Source organism: Tenrec ecaudatus, chromosome 1 (genome assembly GCF_050624435.1).
Source record: "Tenrec ecaudatus isolate mTenEca1 chromosome 1, mTenEca1.hap1, whole genome shotgun sequence".
In the NCBI taxonomy this organism is placed as follows: Eukaryota; Metazoa; Chordata; class Mammalia; order Afrosoricida; family Tenrecidae; genus Tenrec; species Tenrec ecaudatus.
This window is the reverse complement of record NC_134530.1, coordinates 196,095,196-196,118,715: the sequence shown is the minus strand read 5'-3', so window position 1 is coordinate 196,118,715 and position 23,520 is coordinate 196,095,196. Positions and strand designations below refer to the sequence as shown.

The 23,520-nt window shown below is 44.8% G+C and overlaps 1 long non-coding RNA gene across 1 annotated transcript; it reads left to right on the top strand.

Annotated features, from left to right (window-relative positions):
* The first annotated feature begins 850 nt into the window (after positions 1-850).
* Positions 851-23,079, top strand: LOC142437252 (uncharacterized). The gene is made up of 5 exons (XR_012782189.1): positions 851-1,075; positions 8,689-8,828; positions 16,606-16,802; positions 17,945-18,018; positions 22,530-23,079. It is a non-coding gene; the product is annotated as an uncharacterized LOC142437252 (long non-coding RNA).
* Positions 23,080-23,520: the final 441 nt, after the last annotated feature.

Below are 23,520 nucleotides of genomic sequence, written 5' to 3'. Positions count from 1 at the left end.
GTGAGTCGGAGTCGACTTGGCTGGCAGTGAGTTTGAGTTTTGAGAAAGCAACTTACAGCCATGTTTAACTAAAATAACGATCTTTCTCTGAACCCAAATTTAATCTCAGACATGATTACTCCAGTCATCCACCATGTAAATATTTATCGAATGTCTGGTAGGGGTTAGGCACTTTCCTGGGCATTGAGATATGTCCCAGCGAGTAAGTGTTTCCCTCCTCCAAGGCAGTTTGGGTCACGTCTGCCTGTGCTGATTACAAGCCTATCCTCCGCTGCCCTGGACTTGGCAGGATACCACACTCGGACACGCGAGACGCTCTCTTGAACATGCTCCCCTGCTGGCCACCGAGCGTCATGAAGGAAGGCCGGGTGAGGTGTCATCCCACTGAGAGGGAAGCTAGAACGACCCAGGAGAAGCCAGCAAAGAAGGTCGACATCCTGTTTTGACCAGTGCAACCTCCAACCAATGACACGGCGGAATGGGAGAGCTGCAGGCCCGTGTGCCTAGTTCCAGGAAGGCAGGGTCTGCTTCACAGCCGTGGCGAGCCCGCTTTACAAGCCGTCCATGAATCTGTCCAGAGCTATAAAATTAAGTCAATTCTGTTCTCCTCCCCTCCCCTCCCCTTCCCCCCCCCCCCCCCCAACAAAAATGAAGGGCCTGAATATTTCTCTCTCATGAATCACCCCTGGGCCCTGCCGCACTGGCAGCAGAAGTGCTGATGGGGTGCCAGCCTGGTCTGGGCGCATCCCGCGGTGGCGAAAGAGGGGGGTGGTGGAAGCAGCAGGCGGCAGCAGCGGGAAGTCCAGGAAATCTCCTGAGACAGCCTGTTCTTGGACGCCTGCCAACCTCTTTCTGCAGACTCATGAGCTTCGGAGAAGCATTCAAATGACGGGGAAGTTGTTGGAGCGGAGCCTCAAGTCTCAACTGTGTGAGGCTCAGAGCTGTCAAATGACCTCGGGGCACAACTTTGGGCGCTCCCACCCCAACTTGTGGCCTTGGTGCTCCAGCTTGGGGCACTTTTGACCCCACAGTTTGAAGAACCGGAAAACGGAATAGCTGACTAAGGCTGTGACAGGTAATCAAGACAGGCTTCCTCTGCGAGAGCGCGAATGTTCTGGCTCATGGAGGGTTGCTTGCTGTTACCGAATGCTGGGGGTCACGTGATGGGCGGGGCACTGGCCTGCGTCTCTGAGACAAGGTGGCGGGTTCTGGGTGGAACAGGGAGCCTTCGAGCCATAGAGCGCAGCTAGCTTCCGTGGCAGACTCCGGGCGGGGCCCTGTGGCCACTGTTTTGCTTTTTTTCTTCTACTTCTGGACAATTTTGCTAACTGATCATCAAGTCAGATGAATGCTAGGATAAAGAACTGGCCCCAACCCACCCGACTTCACTTACTGTCATGAGAAAGAGGAAGAGAAAGAGAGAGGAGGAGGAGGAGAGAGGGAAACAAGAAATAAAGGAATTTCTTCTGCCGCATCTTTGGGAAATCTTGTTTCCTGATACAGCAAACTCCATTCTTAGAAATGGTTGGGCTTTACTGCCAGGGTTTGTTGAAAGCACTGGGTTGGAGCCAGTGTAGAAAGACTGGACCCAGGCCTAATGCTCTGACCCATCTAAATCCTCCCAGGCACATACCCAAATCCAGCACCTTTTCTTTTGTTTTCCGCTGCATCTAATCATCTGACTGCAGACTTTGAGCAACCCCAGGATGCATGGGCTCTGTTTTGTATATTCCAAGAGCACTGGGCCAAACTCACACCCCTACCTTAGAGAAGGTTGCTTGGGAGGCCAGCAGATACCTTCCTCAAGCAAGACTGGCAGGTCAAGCTAATTTGCAGGCAGTACAAGAGGCAGGCCAGACCAACAGATTGCCAAAACCCAGACCAGCCATCATTCAGCAGCGCCTAGGATTCCAGAACCTCTCTCTGTCTTTCTGTCCAAACAGGAGCTCCTCACTAGGAATGAAAACCTGCAAAAGGAGAGATGGGGGTTGTCCCAGGGAGGTGTACTAAAGATGTAGGCCTCTGAATCAGGAGACCAGACATCGGTCCCAACATTGTCATTTCATTAAGGATTATCTTATAACCTGTTTGTTCTAAAGGAGTCCCAGGGACACAACATTACGTACTCAGCTGCTAACCTAAAGTTGTTGGTTTGAATCCGCCAAATTGCTCCATGGGAGAAAGACCTGGCAATCGGCTTCCATAAAGATTACAAACAAGAAAACCCAATGGGGTGGGTTGCAAAAGTTAAGGGTAGCAAAGGAAAATATTATAATATGTACACAGTCCTACACCAGCAGGGACTATGAGCAGATGCTTGGACAGACATGCAGGCTGGATAGGTGGGAGAGGGATAGTGGGAGCATATATGTACATATAAATGTGTAGGTTTGACAAAGGAGGTTTATATATGTATACTTACTTACGATGCAAAGCTATCCATGAATGCGGTACAGCACACAGGAGACAAACCTATGAAAACTTCTTAGACACAATCAAACACCTCGAGGAAACGATTTGCTGGCCTGCGGGGGTCAGAATCACCGTCTGTAGAAACCAAGGTCAACTGTCATAACATGGTTCACAAAGATAACATTCTCCGTTGTAATTTGGCAAGTACCTACTGGGTCCTTCAAAGCTTGTGAGCAGCCAAGTAAGACGCAACTACTGGTCTCCTTCCTGTCGAGAGGAAAGACGAGTCATGGACATCAAAAGACACATGGAAAGAATAAGTCCACTGGACTAAGGAGCCACACGGACATGAGCCTCCACCACCCCAAGACTAGAAGAACGCGGTGGTGTCCAGCTACTGTTACTAAATCTCTGAGAAGGAACACAGTGGAGGATCCACGATAGTGCCAGAGAAAAATGTGGTAAAGAGTTCACAATCATAAAAGCAACCAGGCTCCCTTATCTCCCCTGATCCCCCTTACCCCCCACCCCCAGGCTAGGACCCTTATCCTTCAGCTTTCGTGCTGAGCTCACCCCCGTGGGAGAATAGCCAGCTATTTAAGATCCAGAGGAAAGCATTTGGCAAAGGGCACCCTTCAGAGTCGGGGAGGAAGACACGAAAACAGGAAACACAGGGGGGAAGTGGGATAAGTGAGGGAGAGTACAGCATGGGGATTGCAATGGATGAGCTGAATCCAAATATGTATGAATTGCTGAGTATAAAGCTCCGGTCTCTCTGCTCACTGAATTCACAATAATATGTTTAAAAGACAGATGAAAGAAAGAAAGAAAGTAAAGGAAAACCCTAGGAGGCAGTTCTAGTCTGTCTTACAGGGACTCTGAGTTGGAACCACCTGGATGGCACCTGCCAAGACCACCAGTCCTTGGAAATGTCCCGCACTGCTGACCATCTGGATGGCAGGTGTTCAAGAGCATTACATAATGTAGTCGGAGATGTATATGTCCAGAGCACATAATGTGGGTATCGAAAGAAAGCTCAGACCGAGTTACTTTTCCTTGGCGATAGGCACTCTCCTACTTACTTTTTACCAGTCTGCAATCCAACTCTACTTACTGCGGATAATTCAAGATATATTAAAAACCCCTCCCCAAATCTGGATGTGGCCTACACATTTAACTTCTGCAAAGGAAAGGGGCCTGTAAAGTTTCTATCACGCTTATTTCTGAACAAATGGTACATATCAGCTCGTCTCCCCAAAACAAAAATGGAAAAATGAGACGCACAGCACACCTTGCCACCTGGCGTGCTTTCTGACTGACCTGATGGGCATGGGAGAAAACCACCCGTCATTAACCCTGGGGCCATTGTTGCAATGTGGCTTTCCCCTGGTATTTAAGCTGATAGCTTCTTACAACTGAAATCGTAACGATTAAAAAAATCAAACAAACAATAACATTGAAAAATTCCAGGACCATCTAATGACCAATGCATTTCTAAACAACATCCGAAGTAACAGTACTTCTGGAATCTTAATGTGGCTTCCCTCTTCCATCTGCATGATCTCCCAAGACAACGAGGCCCAGTCTTACCCTCCTCATTCTACTTTTTGGTGGTTACTCACAGACATTGTGTAGGCCCAAGTTCCACCCAGCGGCGTGTCAGAAGGAAGACGCGGTGATCCACTGCCCCAAATCCAGCTATGAAAAACTTATGGACAGAGTTCCATTCAGACACCCCCGAGATCACTGTGAGTTAAAATTGACTCAATGCTCCCTTTTATTTATTTGGTTTTTTTTACAATGTGGAGGTATGGTAGACACAGAGATGCCTCTCACAGGTGCCCCAGCAAAGAAGGACTTTTGCCCCGCTGTGGGGAGTGTGGTTGGTCACCTACTACCGTTGGAAAGCACATATTTCTGATGGTTTTACGAACCAAGATATCGCTCCTCTATCCGTCTCCAGGCGGTTCCACCTACATGCAGATATGTCCACATACATCTGGCGTGAAGACTGTTACCCATGCTACACCATGCTTCAAGCCAAAATTTCATTTATTTATAATCAGAAATAAATATTTCACAATATATAAGTACATTTTGCTTTGTGATGAATCACTATGCTTTAACTATGTTCAAATTTGTAACAAGGAAAATACATCCTGCATATCAGATACTTACAGGATGATTCATAACAGTAGCAAAATTACAGTGATGAAATAGCAATGAAAATGATTTTATGGTGGGGGGGCGGTCAGCACAACATGAGGACCTGTATTAAGGGGTCGCAGCATTAGGAAGGTTGAGAACCACTGCTGTAGAGGATCTCTTTACTGGAGCAGATAGTTTTATCTTGCTCCCACAGAGCTGTTGGTGGGTTTGAACCTCCAACCTTGCAGTTAGCAGTCCAACCCACCATTATACCCAGAATTCCTAGAAGAGGGCTACAGAGGCCCAGTGTTTGTGTTACTGCAGTTAACTGCATGGGAGATACTCTGACAGGCCCAGACATTCTGTGGCCTACCTTGCCATTTGACGTCCTCCTTTGTTCAGTCCTGTTTGCACATCCCACTCTTTGACAAATAGTCATTCTTAATAAACATCTGCTTCTCAAATTTTGTCAGAGCACCTCCTTCCAAAATAACTTACCTATGGATATACCATGGATGGTCAGATCCACAGAATGGCTATATCCAAAGGACATACCGTTGATCAAAGGCCATAGGAATGTGCTGGTGCAAGTTCAAGATTGGCTCTGCGCTGTAGGTAGATGTCTGATGGTAGAAGAGACTGATAGCAGTAGGGATGGTGTTGTGGTTAGGTGCCGAGTCAGTTCTGACTCACAGAGACCCTTTGCACAACAAAGACTAAACCCTGGCCAGGCCTGCGCCATCCTCAACATTGCTCTCCTTGGAACCCACTGTCACAGCCACTGCGTCAATCCATCTCCCTCACGGCCTTCCTCTTTTTGTTGCTGCGCTTCCACTTTACTGAACATGGTGGCCTTCTCCAGGGGCGGGTCACTTCTGACAATATATCCTAATATGTAGGACAAAGTCTCACCATGTTTGCCTCTAAGGAGCACTCGGGCCTCACTTCCTCCAAGACAGATCGGTCTGTCCTTTCAACAGTCCAGGGTACTGTCAATATCCTTTTCCAGCACCACCAGTCACACGTACAGATTCTTCTTCAGTCTTCCTGTTCACTGTCCAGTCCCCACAGGCATATGAGGCCATTGAAACATCCGTGGCTTGGGTTAAGTGCACCTTCGTTCTCAAAGGAGCACTCTTGCCTTTCAATGCTTTAAACAGGCCTTGTGCCACGGGTGTACCTAGTGCAACTCAGTTTTAACTTTCTTCACTGGGCTTCTATGAGCATTGGTTGCATATCCAAGACAAAATCTTTGACAACTGCAACCTTTTCTCTATTTATCATGATGTTACTTATTGGTCCAGTTGTGAGGATTTGGGTCTTCTTTTTATTGAGTCATAACCCATACCGAAGGCTGTAATCCCTGATCTTCATCAGTAAGTGCTTCAAGTCTTCCTTACTATCAGCAAGGAAGGTCATGTCACCTGCATATTGCAGATTGTTACTAAACCTTTCTCCAATCCTGATGCTAAATTCTTCTTCATATAATCCAGTTTCTCTGGTTATTGTTTAGCATACAGATTGAATAATATTGGCGAGAAGATACAACCTTGATATATAACTTTCCTCAATTTAAATACGGAATATTTAATAAATATTAAATAAAATATGCAAAATTCCATGTTCTGCCTGCACAACTACCTCTTGCTCCATGTATAAGTTCTGCACGAGTACAATGAAGTGTTCTGGAATTCCCATTCTTCTCAAGGCTATCCATAATTTGATATGATCCACCCCGTGGAATGCCTTGGTATAATCCATAAAACACAAGTGTAAATAGCTTTCTTGTATTCTCTGCTTGCAGCCAAGGTCCATATCTTCTTACGAGTACCAGGTTGGCACAAAAAACTTCACTTTCACATCTGACTCCTGATCGCAGTGAATTAGTAAATTAGTAATCTGAGATTCATCTTCATTCACAAAATGTCAATGATGATTATTTGAATGACTTAAGTGTCTTAGAAGCTAAGGTAGATTTTAAAAATACATTTCCCCTGGAAGAGCTAGCAGTGGTCACAGATGCAGTAGCACGCTACTCCTAGCTGAAAGGCTGGCAACCAACCCACCCACAGACCCTTGGAAGCCAGTCTGGGGATCTAGTTCTGAAAGGTCACAGCCCAGAGAACACGAGGGAGCTGCTCATTCTCTACCCACTGGGCCGGCATGACTGAAAATCTCAAGACAGCAACATGATCGCTATGTATTATTGTTATACATGTATTAGTTATCATTTCATATATGACACCCAGTGATCTTAGTTTATTTGATAAAAGGATAACTTGGGAGATTACTATTCTAATTTTAATTTCAACCACTGCTTTAAAAAAATCAAGCAAAGGGAACAGCCACAATGTTGATCTCAGCAAAGTGACCATCAGAAACCCAGATTCTTTGAAAGGGTCCTTCTCTTCCAGTTAGCCAGTAGTACATTTCGGACCTTGGTCCTGACTTTCATATGATAAAAATGCCAACTCCAAGGCCCAAGGAAAAGCCCATGTTTCAACACCTATGTTCTAACGGGAGGACCGACTGTCCTCAGAGGGCTGATGAAGGCACAGAATGGGGAAATGAACATGAAAATGCTTTGTGAGGCACCGGAAGTAGTGGATGGTGGCAGCGATGATGATGTTACTATTTTTAATGGTGACCAGCTTCTTAGCTCTGAATAAATGAGTCATACCATGAACTTCTGATCTCCACTAGAGTCGCAGTTGTCCTGAGGGAAACAGGACGGCCTTGGGGAGAGGATAGAGTATGAGATGAAGACTGGCTATGATATCTTGGTGTTCTAGGTCTCAAATCTGAGCAGTATCAAGCCACTTCCACATTGTTTTCATTCTCTGCATACTTCTTTTATTACCTTTGCGATGCATCCTTACACATCTAAATCCTCCCTCCTGCGCAATGAAGGTGGGTTTCGTTCTCTGGGCCACCGGGCGGAATGTCAACATTGGTCACAAGGTAGAGTAGAGAAAAGCAGAGGCAAGACATTGAAGAAGTCCTGCCTCTTCACCTTTAGGGGAGTTTCATGAGTTTCTGGTTCTCACAGCACACAGAATGTACATTTCCTGAGGGTAGCATTCTCTCGAAAGCGCTACATACTTGAAAAGAAACACTTTGGGATGAGACTGGAGACCAGGATGCTTATCCTTGATTCAATTAACAGACCTTATATGTGACCATGGACAAATTCCTTATGTTTATGCTGCTCATTTGGTAAGTGGAAATAATAGTACGGGCACTACCTTGAGTAAGCCATAAACTGGAGGTCGACGGGCTGAATTGAACTTGCACATAAACTTTGGCCAACACAGAGTTTAAAGACTTTGAAACAAAATGTTTAATGTGTATAATGGGGCATACACCCAGACAGACACACTCCTCACCATTCCCCATTGTTTTCTCAACATATTGAGCTAATGCAATGGATTAGTGATGTTATGGATTAGTGTCCATGACCCATTCGCTTCTATAGCAAACATCCCACTGCTTACTAAGTGGCAGGCATGTTGTACTAGATCCAGGGGCCACGGAGAGAAATGCGATGTCAACCCTTGAAGAAGCTCTACTTTGGGAGGAAGGCAGACAGAGGAACATGCTATGAAAATACACAGACGTGCCCCGGGATCCCAGAGGAGAGAGTTATGAATTAGTTTTATTGGAAGAGAAAGATTGGAAATATGGAGGCTACAGAAATGGGTGGCTAACTGAACAACTTAGATTAAAAAGTAAACAGATGTGACATATTTATTAATCTTCAAAAAATTCTTTTTTTTTGTCAGCAGGAGAAGAAAAGTATCACTTGCCATATTGGAATTATGGTACCGAAGTGATGTGAATTATATATAAAGCTAAACTTTATATATAAATTAATCTTGATGGCCCAATTCCCAGCCTAGTGAATGTTTTAGGAGGCCCTTTGCTTTGTTACCTATCACCACTCCCTCCTAGCCTCCCGTTCCTCTCCCCAACCTCCACCCCACCCACCCTCCACCAAAAATAAATACATAATAATGAGAATAAACTCCACAACCCTCACTTTATTTTCGTCAGACTTGGTCTAAGGACATGCATTTTTTCTCTTTCGTTCTCTTCTTCCCCATAATGACCTCTAGGGCTCCTTTCCAGGCTCGGAGGGTGACTGGCTGTGAGGACAGGGAGAAGAAGAATCACCTGTTGCTATGTCCTTTGCCTTTTACTGCTCATTGCTGAGAATTCTCCAGAGAAGCCTCCAGAATCTCCTTAGAAGGCTCGGCTGACTCCGGAAGGTAATTATTTTGCTTCATCCTCATATCTCAGAGCTATTTTCTTTCCGTAAAGAACGTTGCTTGGACTGAGAAAGCAGTGTCATCTCCATTTTGAGTGACAATTCTCAAGCATGACAGTGAGTCAGACATCACTCATGTTTTTTGTTCCTTTGGCCAGTATTAAAAAAACAAACAATTTTACTGACATATAATCACATATTATATAATTCAGCAACTTAAACATATTAAAAAGAATTGTGAAATCAGCACCATAATCAATTTTAAAACATTTTCTTTTTTCTTGGGCTTGTTATTATTAACTCTCCATTTCTCCTTAACCTACTCTGCCATAACCTCAAAAAACTATGAATCCAGTTACTATCTCTATAGATTTATGTATTCTGGATTCAATATACAGAAACACATACCAACCCCCTCCCCCAACCTAATAACAATAACAAAATAAAACATAGACAAGCCTCCATTGAAAGGTAACAGAAAATAATAAAATTAGTACAAATTTAAAATGGGTCAAGAAAAAAAATAATAAAATGGGTCAGAAGGGAGAATAAATGATAAGGTGTAAATTTGTACCTACCTACATCTTGCGTAGTCCATATTCCAATGCAGTCTGTCTATTCACATCCCTAGTCAATGGTCAGAGGGGTTTCACAAGAGGCTTAATCTAAGTGGGGACACTGTAAATGGATTTTAATATCACCCATAGCCTTTTAGAAGTTGTGTGCACAGAATTTAAGCTCTAATACCTTTCCCTCCTCTACTCTTGGATTTTATTATTTACAATCCTTAGATCACAAAGGTTGGTGTGCTTCTTTTGGTTGGACTTAGCTGTCACCTCACTTAGATGATTGCTTGTTTTAAGACAAGAATTTAAGACCCCAGATGCTATTATTTCCACTAGCGATATTTCTTCACCCTATCTTCAGTGATCTCTTCATGTCACTATTGCTTTTTGAAGGAAGTTTCCCACATTGTACAAGTTAGCTACCTATTTTCATATGACTTCTATAAATTGACTCCTGAGAGAAGACAACCAGTGATCTAGCACAGGCTGAGTCTGCTCTTCTATTCTGAAGCCTCCTTTCTTCCCCTGGAGCAGGCAGATGTATTAGACCAGGTTGACTAGAGAAAACAAACTCAGGGACCTCCACATGTATGTATAGGAAAGAGATTTATATGAAAGAGCAATTGTATATTGAGAAAACAACCCCAGCACAGTACAGATCAAGTCCATAAGTCCTGTGTTAGCGCATATGTCCGATATCAATCTATGAAGTTCCCTTCAAATTCATGAAACACTTGCGAAAATGCCAATTGCAGGAAGATCACAGGCCGGTGTGTGGGAAGTCTTGTGGATCCAGTGGCGTTGTAAGCATCTCAGCGCTGGCAGGGCCATGCACGTGGCTCCTCCAGCTCCCAGGGCTCTAGCTGCATCAGGGTAGCTTCATGTGGCTTGTTTGTCAACAAGAATGTCTCACAGGGACTGAGCTGTGTCCACCTCCAGTGAGCTATATAGCTCCTTAGGACCTCAAAGTGAGGTCATCGACTGTAACCTGGTTGACAGGCTGCACACCATCCTTTCACTCATAAGTCTCAAATTGACAACAGATTATGTAACAACCACAGGCGCCAAATGCATGAAGATCATAGGCCAGTGGGTGAAAAGTCTTGTGGAACCAGAAGCAGTGGAAGCATCTCAGCGCTGGCGTGGGTCTCCAAGTGACTCCTCCAGTTCTAGGGATCTAGCATAGCTCCACGTGTTCTGTCATCAGGAACACCAAGCAGAGAGTGTGTGTGTCCCACCTTCAGCGAGTTATTTATCTCCATACCACCTCCAAATGATGTCATCAAGCAGCGACTCCACCCCATTCCCTCTTACTAGTCCCAAATTGACACCAGATTATGTAACTACCACACCATCACAGTGTCCTAGGCCAGAGGTAGGCCAAGTTAGATCCACAGACTAAATCTGGCCCACAGCCTATTTTTGGGCATCCCATTCACTGAGAAAGGGTTTTGCATTTTTTAATTATTTGGAAAAACAAGATAACATATAAATAATATTTTATTTCATTTGACCATTATATGAAATTCAAATTCATGTTCAAAAATAAAGTTTTGAATTTCCTCAATAAATATTTTATAGAAATTCATGTTCTCTCTCATTATATAAGCACTTACATATAGTATCTTTAATTTGACTTCTTTACCTGTTAAACCTTATCTGGCCCTCGATATCAAAAAGTATGGCAGATCTTTTTGCTTTCCTGAGAAGAAACAGTGGAGCATCAGAAGAACACATTCATGAACCCTCCTTGGGTTCCCTGAGGGGCGCCCCAGTCTCTTCACAGAACCCTAAATCCAACATATTTCTCTGGAAAGTTCAAGTGTTAAGACTCTCTGAAGCACCCTAGACTAGCACTGTTCAATAGGACTTTCTGTGAGATGGAGCTGCTCTGCACTGTCCCAAACAGTAGCAACTAGTCCCGTGTGGGTATTGAGCATTTGCAATATGGCTAGTATGGCTAAGAAAGTGAATTTTCTATTTTATATAATGTTGATTATTTTAAATATGAGTCGTTGTATGTGGTTAGTGGCTAGCTAGTTGAGCAGTGTCATTCCAGCACGCTAATCAGGGCCAGACTGCCAGCACACCTTGTCTTATTGTGCTTCATTTCCCTGTGCTTGGCTGTTACCGAGCTTACTGCAAATTGAAGTCTCAAGAAGCTTACAGCAAGCAAGTTCATCTGAGTCATTTTTCCAACATCATGCACCCCTTTTGTGTATCAGTGACATTTGATAATTATCACAATATTTCAAAACTTTTCATAATGCTAATTATTGCACATTTCGGAGCCCTAGTGGTGTGGTGGGTCATGCATCGGGCTTCTAAAAGCAAAACCAGTAGTTTGAAATCACTAACCACTCTGCTGCTGAAAGATGAGACTTTCCAGTCCCGTAAAGATTCACAGTCTTTGAAACCACAAGGACAGTTCTGCTGTATCCTGTAGGATCGCTCTGAGTTGGAATTGACTCCATGGCAGTGATTTTTAAAAATTGCTTACTTAATAGCCGACAGTAGGGTGTAAACATAATATTTATGTGCAGCAGGAAACAAAAATATTTTTGTGACTTGCTTTATTGTGACATTCACTTTATTTAAATTGTCTGGAACCAAACTCACCATATCTCTGAAGTAAATTTGTAATTCAGGGAGAAATAAGAGGCATTTCGGTGATCAACAATCTGAGATCCTACAAAGAACCCTGGTTCTGTGCTAGCATCTTTATCTAATGCCACTATGACACAAAGACCACAAATAGATGGCTTTGACAAATAGAGACCCATTCTCTCACAGCTCAGCAGGTTGGAAGTCTGAATTCTAGGTGCCAGCTCTAGGGGAAGTTTTTTGGTGGCTCTAGGGGAAGGTCCTTATCCATTTTCAACATCTGCGGGCCCAGGGTCCCTTGGAGATCTCCGTGTGTCTTGTCATCAAGTTTCCCTGGGTCTAAGGGGCTCTTCGTGCGGGGACCTTGGGCCTAAAGGACACACTCTGCTACCAGCTCCTCTTTCTTGCTGGTACGGAGGTGTTTCTGACCTCTGCTCACTGCTTAATCACTTTCCCGTCTCAAAAAGATTGCCTCAAGATACAACCTAATCCTGTAGATTATAGCCTGTCTCATGAACATAACTTCTGATCTTTCCCTATTAACATCATGTTGTTTTTTTTCCCAAAACATCATTTTATTGGGGGCTCTTACAGCTCTTATAACATTCCATACATCAATTGTATCTAGCACATTTGTACTTATGTTGCCATCATCATTTCCAAAATATTTTCTATTTGAGCCCTTGGTATCAGCTCCTCTTCCCCCCCCTCACTCCCCCAACCTTCCAGCCTCGTGAATCCTTGACCAATTATGTATTGTTATTATTATTTCATATCTTACACTGCCCGTTGTCTCCCTTCACCCACATTTCTGTTATTCATCCCCTTCGGGGGGGTATCTTGTTGTTCTTATGTGTTATGGTACACATGGTGACCTCATGTACACCCGAATAAAACACTGCCCTGCCCTATGTCACCCTCACAATCATTGTTATGCTTGAGCCCATTGGCATTTTAGGGTTAGTTAGGATTTACAACACCGAGGATACTACAGCAGGTGATAAAACAGAGTAGAATTACCAAACACGGGGGGGTCATGGCCTAATTAAGATGACACAGGTAGGAGGCAGGTAGGAGGCACACAAGTCAATCCCTAATGCACACTGATTGATTATTTTTATTTGCTGATATGATTGTGTAGTTACTATGTACCAAGCATTTTTTCAGTCAGTTAGACATTCACAGCATCATAAAGTTCCTCACATCAGGAGTCGTGCCCCAGTTGAGAGGTAAAACAATGCACAGTGGAGGAGAAAGTACACATGTGTCTCCCATAGCATAGCCACGTGCTCTGAAGTTCCTTAGATTTTGTGTAAGCATCTATACCATCTTTTCGAAATGATTTTCTTGCTCTTTGTTTTCAATTTTTGAGCTCTGGAACCTTCTACATTGCCTCAGCTTGCAGCTCCTGATTAACCCAAACCAAACCCACTGCCAAGTCAATTCAGTTCTGACTCCCAGCAACCCACCTGACAGAGGAGAACTGCTCCTGGGGGGTTCTGAGACTGCAACTCTTACCAGGGGTAGAAAGCCTCCTCTGTCTCCCACAGAACAGTGGGCGGTTTCGAACTGCTGACCTCCTTCCTGTAAGAGGTGAAGACTGCTCCTCCGGAGAACCATCCCACCTACATGTTACTAGTGGAAATACCTCGGACAAAGACTCGCTGTAGGAGTATGTACAAGACTACCTACAGAACAAACACTTCTGCTTTATAGGGTCAGGCTCAGACAGCAGAAGTAAAAGACTCATACATGTGTCTCCATCCCAAACACAAAGTCCCCTTTGTTCTAGCGCAGAGCAGCACGTGGACACAGGGACATAGCCATTGGGTCATCTCTGCTCTTTAGAACTTGAGCAGTGCCATCACTGTGTGCGCCAGGCTCTGGGCTGACCATATTTCCCTCTAGGAGGAAGGAGGATTATTCTGAGAACTCTTTTGACTTCCTGTGGCAGGCGCAGCAGTGAGCACCTCTTTCGCTTTTATGGCACCCTGCATCCTCGATCCTTTGATAAGGGTTTCATCGCAGACCTTTCTTTTTCATCTCTGAAAACTTCCCCAAACTCTATTGGGCATCATCTGGCTGGCATTATCTTGCCTTGCCTGGTCCAACAATCGGTATTCGCCATTTCTTTGTTAAAAATTGATGTCTCTTTGATGGGAAGAATTTGACATTCTTCTCATCGAATCTTTGCATAGGCTAGAGGCAAATCCAAGAGCATGTTTTGTGTGTGAGCAGATTCTGGAGTGCCCTGAGGGGGCACTGGATGGGATCCCCAGCAGAAATCTGGTCAAACTCTTCCCCTCCCTCAGGTTCTCCACCTCACTGCAGGATGCCTTTATGGCTCCAAAGCTGCTGTCTCCTGTGGGACCAGTAGGGGTCCCGTGAAAGCCATGCTCTCTCTGGCTTTGCCCATAGGAGTTATGAGGCCATGATGGAATCAGCCAGCAAAACAATGAAAAGACAGCCTTTCGTCCTATTGTTGGGATCACCTGTGAAGCCAAACTAAGAGAGGAGATGAATGGCCAAGGAGTGGAGGGGAGCCAGCGGGCGAGAGGGAAAGAAAGAGAGTGTGTCTGTTTCTGGAGGTGTTGGGGCCATTTGAAAGAATACAGAAGTGCAGGGAGGTTGGGATACCTGCTAAGTCTGAAAGGGCCTCCGTAGCCACTTGCTTGTTCTGTTTCGACATGTCCCCACCCACACAGTGACCTTCCAAAGGAGAGGGCTGTATTTGTATGCATGTGTATTTTTTAGTGTAGTAACTGCATCAGATTTTTAAAAAAATTTATTTTAACAATTTATTGGGGCTCATACAATTCTTTTCACAGTTCATACATATACATACATCAATTGTATAAAGCACATCTGTACAGTCTTTGCCCTAATCATTTTTTCTCTTTTCTTCTTTTACATTTTATTAGGGACTCATACAACTCTTACCACAATCCATACATATACATACATCAATTGTATAAAGCACATTCATACATTCCCTGCCCCAATCATTCTCAAGGCATTTGCTCTCCACTTAAGCCCCTTGCATCAGGTCCTTTTTTTCCCCCCCTCCCTCCCCATGTGCCCTTGGTAATTTATACATCGTTATTTTGTCATATCTTGCCCTATCCGGAGTCTCCCTTCCCCCCTTCTCTGCTGTCCCTCTCCCAGGGAAGAGGTCACATGTGGATCCTTGTAATCAGTTCCCCCTTTCCAACCCACTCACCCTCCACTCTCCCAGCATTGTCCCTCACACCCTTGGTCCTGAAGGTATCATCCACCCTGGATTCCCTGTACCTCCAACCCTCATATGCACCAGTGTACAGCCTCTGTCCTATCCAGCCCTGCAAGGTAGAATTCGGATCATGGTAGTTGGGGGAGGAAGCATCCAGGATCTGGGGGAAAGCTGTGTTCTTCATCGATACTACCTCACACCCTAATTATCCTGCATCAGATTTTTAAGCATACATGCATATTTAAAATTAAATTTGGAAGTACCTAGCAAAGTACTATGTCCATCACTAAAGCTGGAAGACACCCTCTTAGCTCTCTTGGGCTAGGAGGCATTTAGGGAATAGGTTTATTAGTACTGAAGCAAGGGTGAAGAAACTGAAAAGGAATATGTGAGATCGGGAATGTTGGGTCCTGGGCTTCTGGAATTTGGCCCCAGCCTCATCAACGGGAATGGCAAAGGAGCTGGGCTCTTGCCTCTCAGCTAAATGCTATGAAGAAATAGAGAACCATGGTAACACACAGCTTCCATTTGGCTCAGGACAAACCAAGAGTAAGGGCAGAATCAACAGCGAGAGCATTTTCACTTAAGACCACTCACAGATGCACAGATGGGTGCCACCCTGGCCTAGTTCCTTTGTGAATCTCTGCAACACTGAGTGGAAGGAAGAACATTTGCCTGAGAAAGCTGAATGGACTGAAACTCAGACCTAGTTGATGTCCTGTTCCTATGAAACTCAAAACTCAGTGCCCTCCAGGGGACACTGGCTCACAGTGACTTTATAGGACAGGTAGAACTGCCCCTGTTATTCTGCAGACCAGATGGTTCGCAGCCCAACACGTATCCCACGATGCCCACAGAGATCCCCTGCGGCTTCAGGCTGCATGTTTGCCTTAGTGCACTGACAGAGGCCCGGCCTCCTCCTCGCAGTGGATGCTATCAGGGACCTGCCTACCATGTCTTTTTCAATGATGCACTCAAAGTAACATGCAACAGGAAGAGACATCCTCCCCATAAACAGCAGAAGCTCTTCATCTCCTGCAAACATTTCAAGAATGGGAGGAGCCTGTGAGTATCATGGGCTGGGACTTCCAAGAGCTGAGTCCACCTCCTAGCTATGTTGCGATTTGGCTCTGCAACACTGGGTGAGTTCCTTAACCTCTTTGGGTCTCATGCATGTCACCTATTTCAGGAAGGATTTATGACTAGGTCATCTCTGAAGTCCTTCCTCCTATTAACATTTTATAACTCCACTGTGCCCTCTGTTTTCCCCATGCTACCCCTGACTGTGGGAAGAAATAGGTTGGCGTGTTCAGCAGGAGTGGCCGTTCCACTGTTTGTACTATCCTCTCTGTGTGATCTCTGCCTCAATTTATTTCCAGGACTCTCCAGGCCGCCTCAGGTGCTCATGTGCTATTGCCACGTGCTTCCTCTTGGGCCATGACCCTCTTGTTGACCGTCAGTGTCCGAGAAGCCACCAGAGGACAACTCGGTGCCACTGTGCCTTCCATGCCAGCGCTGGTGACTGTACACTGCGGCTGCCCCCTTCCTCCCCGTCTTCAGATCTGTAAGCCAACAGGTACCTTCTCAGAAGATCTCAGTATGCTCAAGTGTCACAGCAGCCTGCATAGAAGCAGACAGAATGTTCCACCTTCCCACCCTCAGTTACCTTTTTGGCCCCCTGGCATCAAAATTATGTGGTCTACAGCTTCTCCTGCTTTAAAAGCTGGTTGTTGCAGCTTCAGTTTGGAGATTCTTGGTCCACCATCTCAGATGCCATCCCTGGGGCCATAGGAGGGGTCTAGTGATGTCTGAGATAGCCAACCCCACACCCTCCAGGCTCTACACTGCTGCTGCCTGAATCTCCATACAAAGTGGCTCTTGTCCACCTTTCTCTGATATACTTCCAGACAGGACTATGACCCTGATAGGTGGATTACTTAGGTTGAACTGGGGAGGGGGCGGACCCTGATAAGCTATTTAAAGAAAACAAAGATATCACGGGAATCTTAAAGCTATTCATATTGAAGACTATTCAAGGAAGCAAGGAAATCAAACCCGGCATCCTTGGATGTACACCCGCCACACATAAACGCAAGCTATTGTTTCTTTCATAATGATAATTTACCTCGGGGACTTTGAGAATGGAGCATTCACTGGTGCCTCGCCCAATAACCATAGCCTTGTGTCAGGCATCAAGAGGAAGTAAGAACAAAGTCATATTGTCAGGAAGCATGAGGGCTAACCCAAACACAGCAGGGCTCCACAAACATTATTTTGGAATATTTTTCTGCCAGATCTGCCTGTTTGACTTAATGCCTCGTCATACTGGAACAGAAGAACAGTCACTTGGCTGCTCATTTACAAAGAGAAAAATCATGGAGAGGAAAATTAGCGATCACAGTGTGAATGACAACTCATGAGAAAACTACAGTTCTGTCCTTACTCTCTTCCGCCTCCTCCGTTTCTCTTTTCAGGATCCAAGGAAAATGTTAACTTTATGGGCACTTGCCACCAGGAGAAAAGGTTAATTTCATTTAGACACATGCCTTACCTGTTCATCTCACCAATGGAGCGCCCGATGCGAGGAGAAAAGTCCAAGATCATGGACACAGAATTCTCCGTAAAGCATTGTTGGGCTGGAAGAATTGTCAAACTGAAGTCTAAACTGGATTCTGTCATTAATAAGATGATGCTTTAAATCTGTTTCCTTGATTTCAGGCGGACAACACCAAAATAGACTTATCTCGCCCTCCTGGTGTGCATAAAGATTTGCGGTGGCATGGCACTTTCAGGTACGTGGTGGACTTGCTACCCACAAGGTCAGTGGTTCGAACTCAGGAGCTGCTTCTTAGAAGAAAGATGAGGCAGTCCACTCTCATAAAGGTGGACAGGGTTTCTGTGAGTTGGAATTGCCCTGAAGGCAGAGATGTTGAGATTGGGCACCGGAGTATATGGAGTGTTTTGTGGAGGTGTGTCTAAGTCTCAGTTATGGCAAGATGGGATGGCCCAAGAATTAGAAAGCATCAGGACTTTCTGGGTGAATTTTTACCTTGTTAATATGTAGGAGAAACTGTGGAGAAATCCCCCAGAGGGTAATGTGAATAAAGGTGACAAGCCTGTTCCTAAGGAGCTAGCAGTTTCATATGCATGACAGGTGGCCTCAGGAATTCCTTCGTCCATTTGCGTCCATTGAGCGAGCCATTCACTCAGCACTTATTTGTGGAGCCCCCTCCTCTGTGCTAAGTCCTGTCCGTATTCGAGATCTTTCCATGAACACACAGCCAAGGAGTCAGCCTTCTTGGAGTTGCAGCCCGGTGAGGGAACTAGACTAAGATGAACAAAATAAATGACGATGTCTCTGTTGCCGTGGTCAGTTAGGGAGGAGAAGGGCAATGAAAGCCACTAGCAGACCCGTGATGGTTTAGAAAAATGTCCATGAGGAAAACCTAGCCCTGAAGGGAAGAGGGTCTTGGGGAATGGTCTAAGCAGGGAAAAGCAGAGCTAGGGACAAATGAATGTCAAACTGATGAAGACATCAGAAACGCATGTTAAACACAATAAACAGAAGGCAATATAAAATCGAACAGAACCACCAAAAACATAAACAAAGCCAAGTTCACGGTTATTGAGTCAGTTCTGACTCATAGCAACCCTGTAGGACAGAGGCAGCTGTGTGAACAGAACAAGGGACTACTGCCTGGTGTGACATCAATGGAGACACGTGTCAGGATTGCTGGCTCTCACCCATACTTATTCCATCTGTATGCTGAGCAAAATATTCAGGGATATGGAATTATATGAAAAAGAATGCACAATCAAGATTGGAGAATGACTTATGAACAACCTGAGATATGCAAAGGACGCAGCCTTGCTGGCTGATAGTGAGGAGGATTTGGAGCACTTGCTGATGAAGATCAAAGATGGCAGCCTTCAGTGTCGATGACAACTCAATGTGAAGAAGACCCAAATCCTCACCACTGGACCAAACTTGTGATCAATGGAGAAAAGGTTGAAGTTATCCAGGATTTTGTCTTGCTTGGATCCACAATCCCTGCTCGCGGGTGCAGCAGTTTAAGAGCTAAAACAATGCACTGCATGGGTTAATCTGCTGCCTAAAACCTCATTACAGTGTTGAAAAGCATGGAGGTTACTTTGAGGACTAAGGTGCACCTAATCCAAGAAGCCTTGGTATTTTTAATCGCCCCATATGCAATGGAAGTTGGACCAATAAGAAAGACTGAAAAAGAATGAATGCATTTAAATTGTGGTGCTGGCAAAGAATATTACCATTAACATGGACTGCCAAAAAAGCAGGCACATCTTTCCTGGAGGAAGTGCAGTCAGGTTGTCCTACGGAAGCAAGGACACAGAGACAGTGTCTGAGCGGATCCTGGAAGAGGACATCGATGCGATGGATCGAGACCGTAGCTGCACCACTGCCATCGTCAGGCTGCGGTGGGACAAGGCAGTGTGGGACACAGGGTTGCTGTTCACGGCGCCCTGCGACAACATTACAGTCACCTTCTCTCATCCAAGATCAGCATTTTAATCTGTGGATGCTCAAAGAGTAGACCAGCAGAGTTGGAGGCGAGGCTAAATCTAAAATGATAGAGCGTGTATGATATGGCAGGCAATATCTAGGCATTTTATGTGCATCGTTTGGTTTGGCAGTCAAATAACCCTGATGTGCCAACTCAGTGGCGACTTTATAGGACAGAGTAGAACTGCTCCTGCGCGTTTCTAAGGCCGTAATCCTTTACGGAAGTACAAAGCCTCCACTTTCTTCAGGGCCAATAACGCTGAGTGGTGGGTATTATTCATTTGATACTGCAAAGGCGAATGGCATCTAGGAAGTAAGTGACTTGCTCAAAGCGTTATTGACGGCCGACACAAGCTGGTCTCTCTCGGGTGCCCTGGGGTCTCCTGGCTTCTACTCTGCTGGAAGCCTGAGCAGCATCAGGAGTTCGCCTGTGCCCTTGCTGAGGAGGACCCTGCGGCCCACACAGATGAACAGATGGCTGTAAGGCCCGGGTAACTCGTAACTTGTAGCAAATACACTGCTAGCCCTCTAGCTTCCCGCCACTCTGCTGCTAGTTAATACTTCCCTGTTAATTTAGAAATATGGTAAAAACACATTTGTTAAATTTCAAGATGCCAAAATTACATAAAAGTTTATCTCTCTTCCCTCCCCCCCCATTCTAATACTCTTTTTTCTCCCTGAAAACTTTTGAGTGAAAACACGAGAGTGTCCTTTTTAAAAAAAAAAAAAACCCAGAAGACCAAAAACAAATAAACTAAAAAATCCAAACTACTAAGAGATACATTTGCAATAAAGCCATAACACTCTATTGTTGAATTTGTATTTTTGAACTCCGTTCAAGCAGGACATACCTTTGCTGAGTGATTGACTCGTGCCATCGGCATAATGTTCTTCTATATGTATCTAATATCTAAGTAAAAAAGGTTTGCAACGAGGCGTCAGTGCATGCATGCATAAGCTTATTCAAAATAAACATGTTTGAACATGTCTCTGTGATCAATGGACAGGCGTAGACAAGCTCTCTCAGAATACACGTGTCTTCGTCTGGTTGGAAAACCTTAAAAAACAGAAGAATTTTCTGTGCCATGGGAAAAAAAAACGTAATGTTGAAGTCAGGGCTAATATCAGATTTTAACAAAATTCAAATAGACATCTTTCTAAAGCAATGAAGCTTTGTAACAATCTATGGGCTGCCGAACTACATAAAATAATAGTTTTCAGACAGATCAATCCTTTCAAGGAAAGTCAGGAAAAGAGGGGCCAATAGTGGAAAGCCCATCAGGTCGACACCGAAGCAGCGGGGTATAGAAGCCAGTGGAGGAAGTCCACAGACAGATGTGATCACCGAAGCAGCGGGTGCAGAAGTCAGTGGAGGAAGTCCACAGACAGATGGCATAACTACTCTCGCTTGATGCAACTTTTCCATTTTGAGCCAATTTTTGGGCCTCGGAGAGCTTTTGACTACACGAGTGCTCAAAGAATTCCGGAGGCAAGAACTGCCATCTCTTTGTGAAGACAAACCAAAGCTAACTGCTTTCAGGGAACAAATAATAACCAGGTATAAGTTTGGATTTAGCAATAGAATCCAAAAACAAAGATTCAATCAAAACAGTGGCTTCTGAGGGGATCCGCTGAGTCAGTTAAATTCAAGACAGAGAAGTTGGTTCCTAACATCATGGCTATGGGTTTGGGGGATTTCAAATAGTATATATTTTCCCCAAAGGACACAGGTCAGTCAGCTTATCAGGACTGTGTCTTAAGAAAATTGAAAACTGCAGGGGTGAACAAAAGGCCCAGAAAATTGTGTTGGGGAATTTCCCCCCATCACAACAAGGTACCTGCTTCTGTCTTATGAGAATTTCGCTGTTAACCTTAGCCTGTGCACCCAGTAGCCCTGATTATGCCCCTTCCGATTTCCCTTATGCTCCCAAAGTCAAAGAACACAGAAACGGAACACAATGTGAGTCCCTGAGGATGCCCAAACTGCCACTGACATTTTGGATTGTGCAGGACTCTTCAGGGAAGTAGCGAGATGGAAACTGCTTTCAGACATGGAGGCTCTAGCTGCACATTTTGATGTTTTGGATAGAGGCTTCTGTAGTTTTATAGAAAGACTTTTGACATACACTCATCAAGTGTGAAGCCCTAACAACATTCTAATTGATTAGCTTCTCCCATAAAATCTCATATTCGGAACATGTTGGACCATACATCGAATCGGTTAAAAAATACTGTTAAACAAGAAGATCTATGTTCCTATTCATTTATCTAGCCATCTATCAGTTATCTATCTATCTATCTATCTATCTATCTATCTATCTATCTATCTATCTATCTAAACATCTGTATCTATCAATCTAATAACTCTCTATCCTGGTAACCTTTGCTCCTTCAGATCTGAGTCAACATTTGCTATCACAGATTTGCTTCTAAATGTATTGTGTGTGTGTGTGTGGTTTTAAGTTGAATTTCCTAGGGCTACCAGAATGGAGTACCACAGAGAGTGGGGCTTCTAAGAACAGAGATGAATTGTCTCACTCTTCCGGAGGCTAGAAGTCTGGGGTCAAAGCATTGACCTTATTGATTCCCTCTGAGAATTCAGGGGTTTTAATTTCCACACATCACTTCGCAGTTCCAGGCCTCTGATTCTGCATTAGGGAATGGCGACCCTTCTCGACTTGCACAAGGATCCCACCTTCTTTTCCGTCAGCACCCCCCCAACCCCCCGTCGTCCTTCCCTCTTACCAGATCCTTTATTTCCAGCCTGCCCTACCGGATCTTAGAAATGCTGGAAGGAAAGCCGGACGTTTCCAAAGCCTGGGCCTGAGCGCCCCCTAGGCTCGCAGAGAAAAACTGCTGCTGTTTTGGAAGAAGTCCGGCTCTGGAAGATCAGCGCCAAATCCTCCAACTTGCCTGTCTCTCTGATGAGGCAAGAACTTGTGGGGGTTCCTGGCCGTGCACTTGAGCAAGACCAGGTTTGGGAAGCCGAGACACACAAGAAGGGACCATCCAGCAGGCACTGCAAGGGCTGTGCGTGGCCGGCGCTGCCCCACTGAGAACGAAAGGGGGGCGCTGCCCGGTGGAAACCGTGGGAGCAGGCGGAGCGTGATAAGGCTGTGCGAACCGTCTTGTGGAAAAGTTTATTGTCCAGTTAAACAAAGTTACAGAAACCAACCCTGAGGATGAGCACACTCCATTGACTGTGTTGTTTATGTGCCCTATTGCCTGTCAGCGAAGATTTACATACTTTCTATTTTTCCGTCTCTTATTTCGGTTACTATTTCATGTACATACCTTGCATCTTCATAGTCCTCTTTTAAAAAATAAATCAATTTATTGGAAGCCCTTACAGCTCATCGTGCTCTTAACCATGGTTTTAAACCTTTGTGATGTACGATACCACGGTTGGGCACTTTTTGAAGAGTAGATGTATCGTCATGCATGTGTGCGTGTATGTGTGCATCTGAGATGTGTGCAAAGTATACATCACAGTGTACCTATGTGTGTGTGGTGTGTGCAGTGTGTGTGGCATGTGTACAGTGTGACATGTGTGCATGATGTATGTGTGTCCATGTATCTGTGCAGTGTATGATAGTGTGGCTGTATGTCTGTAATGTGTGGTAGTATATGTGTAAGTGTCTAGGTATATGTAGTGTATGTCTGTGTATGTGTGTAGTACATGGTAGAGTATATAAGGATCTGCATGTGCTTATATGGTGTCTATGCATATTTACATCAGTGACTATGTGTACTG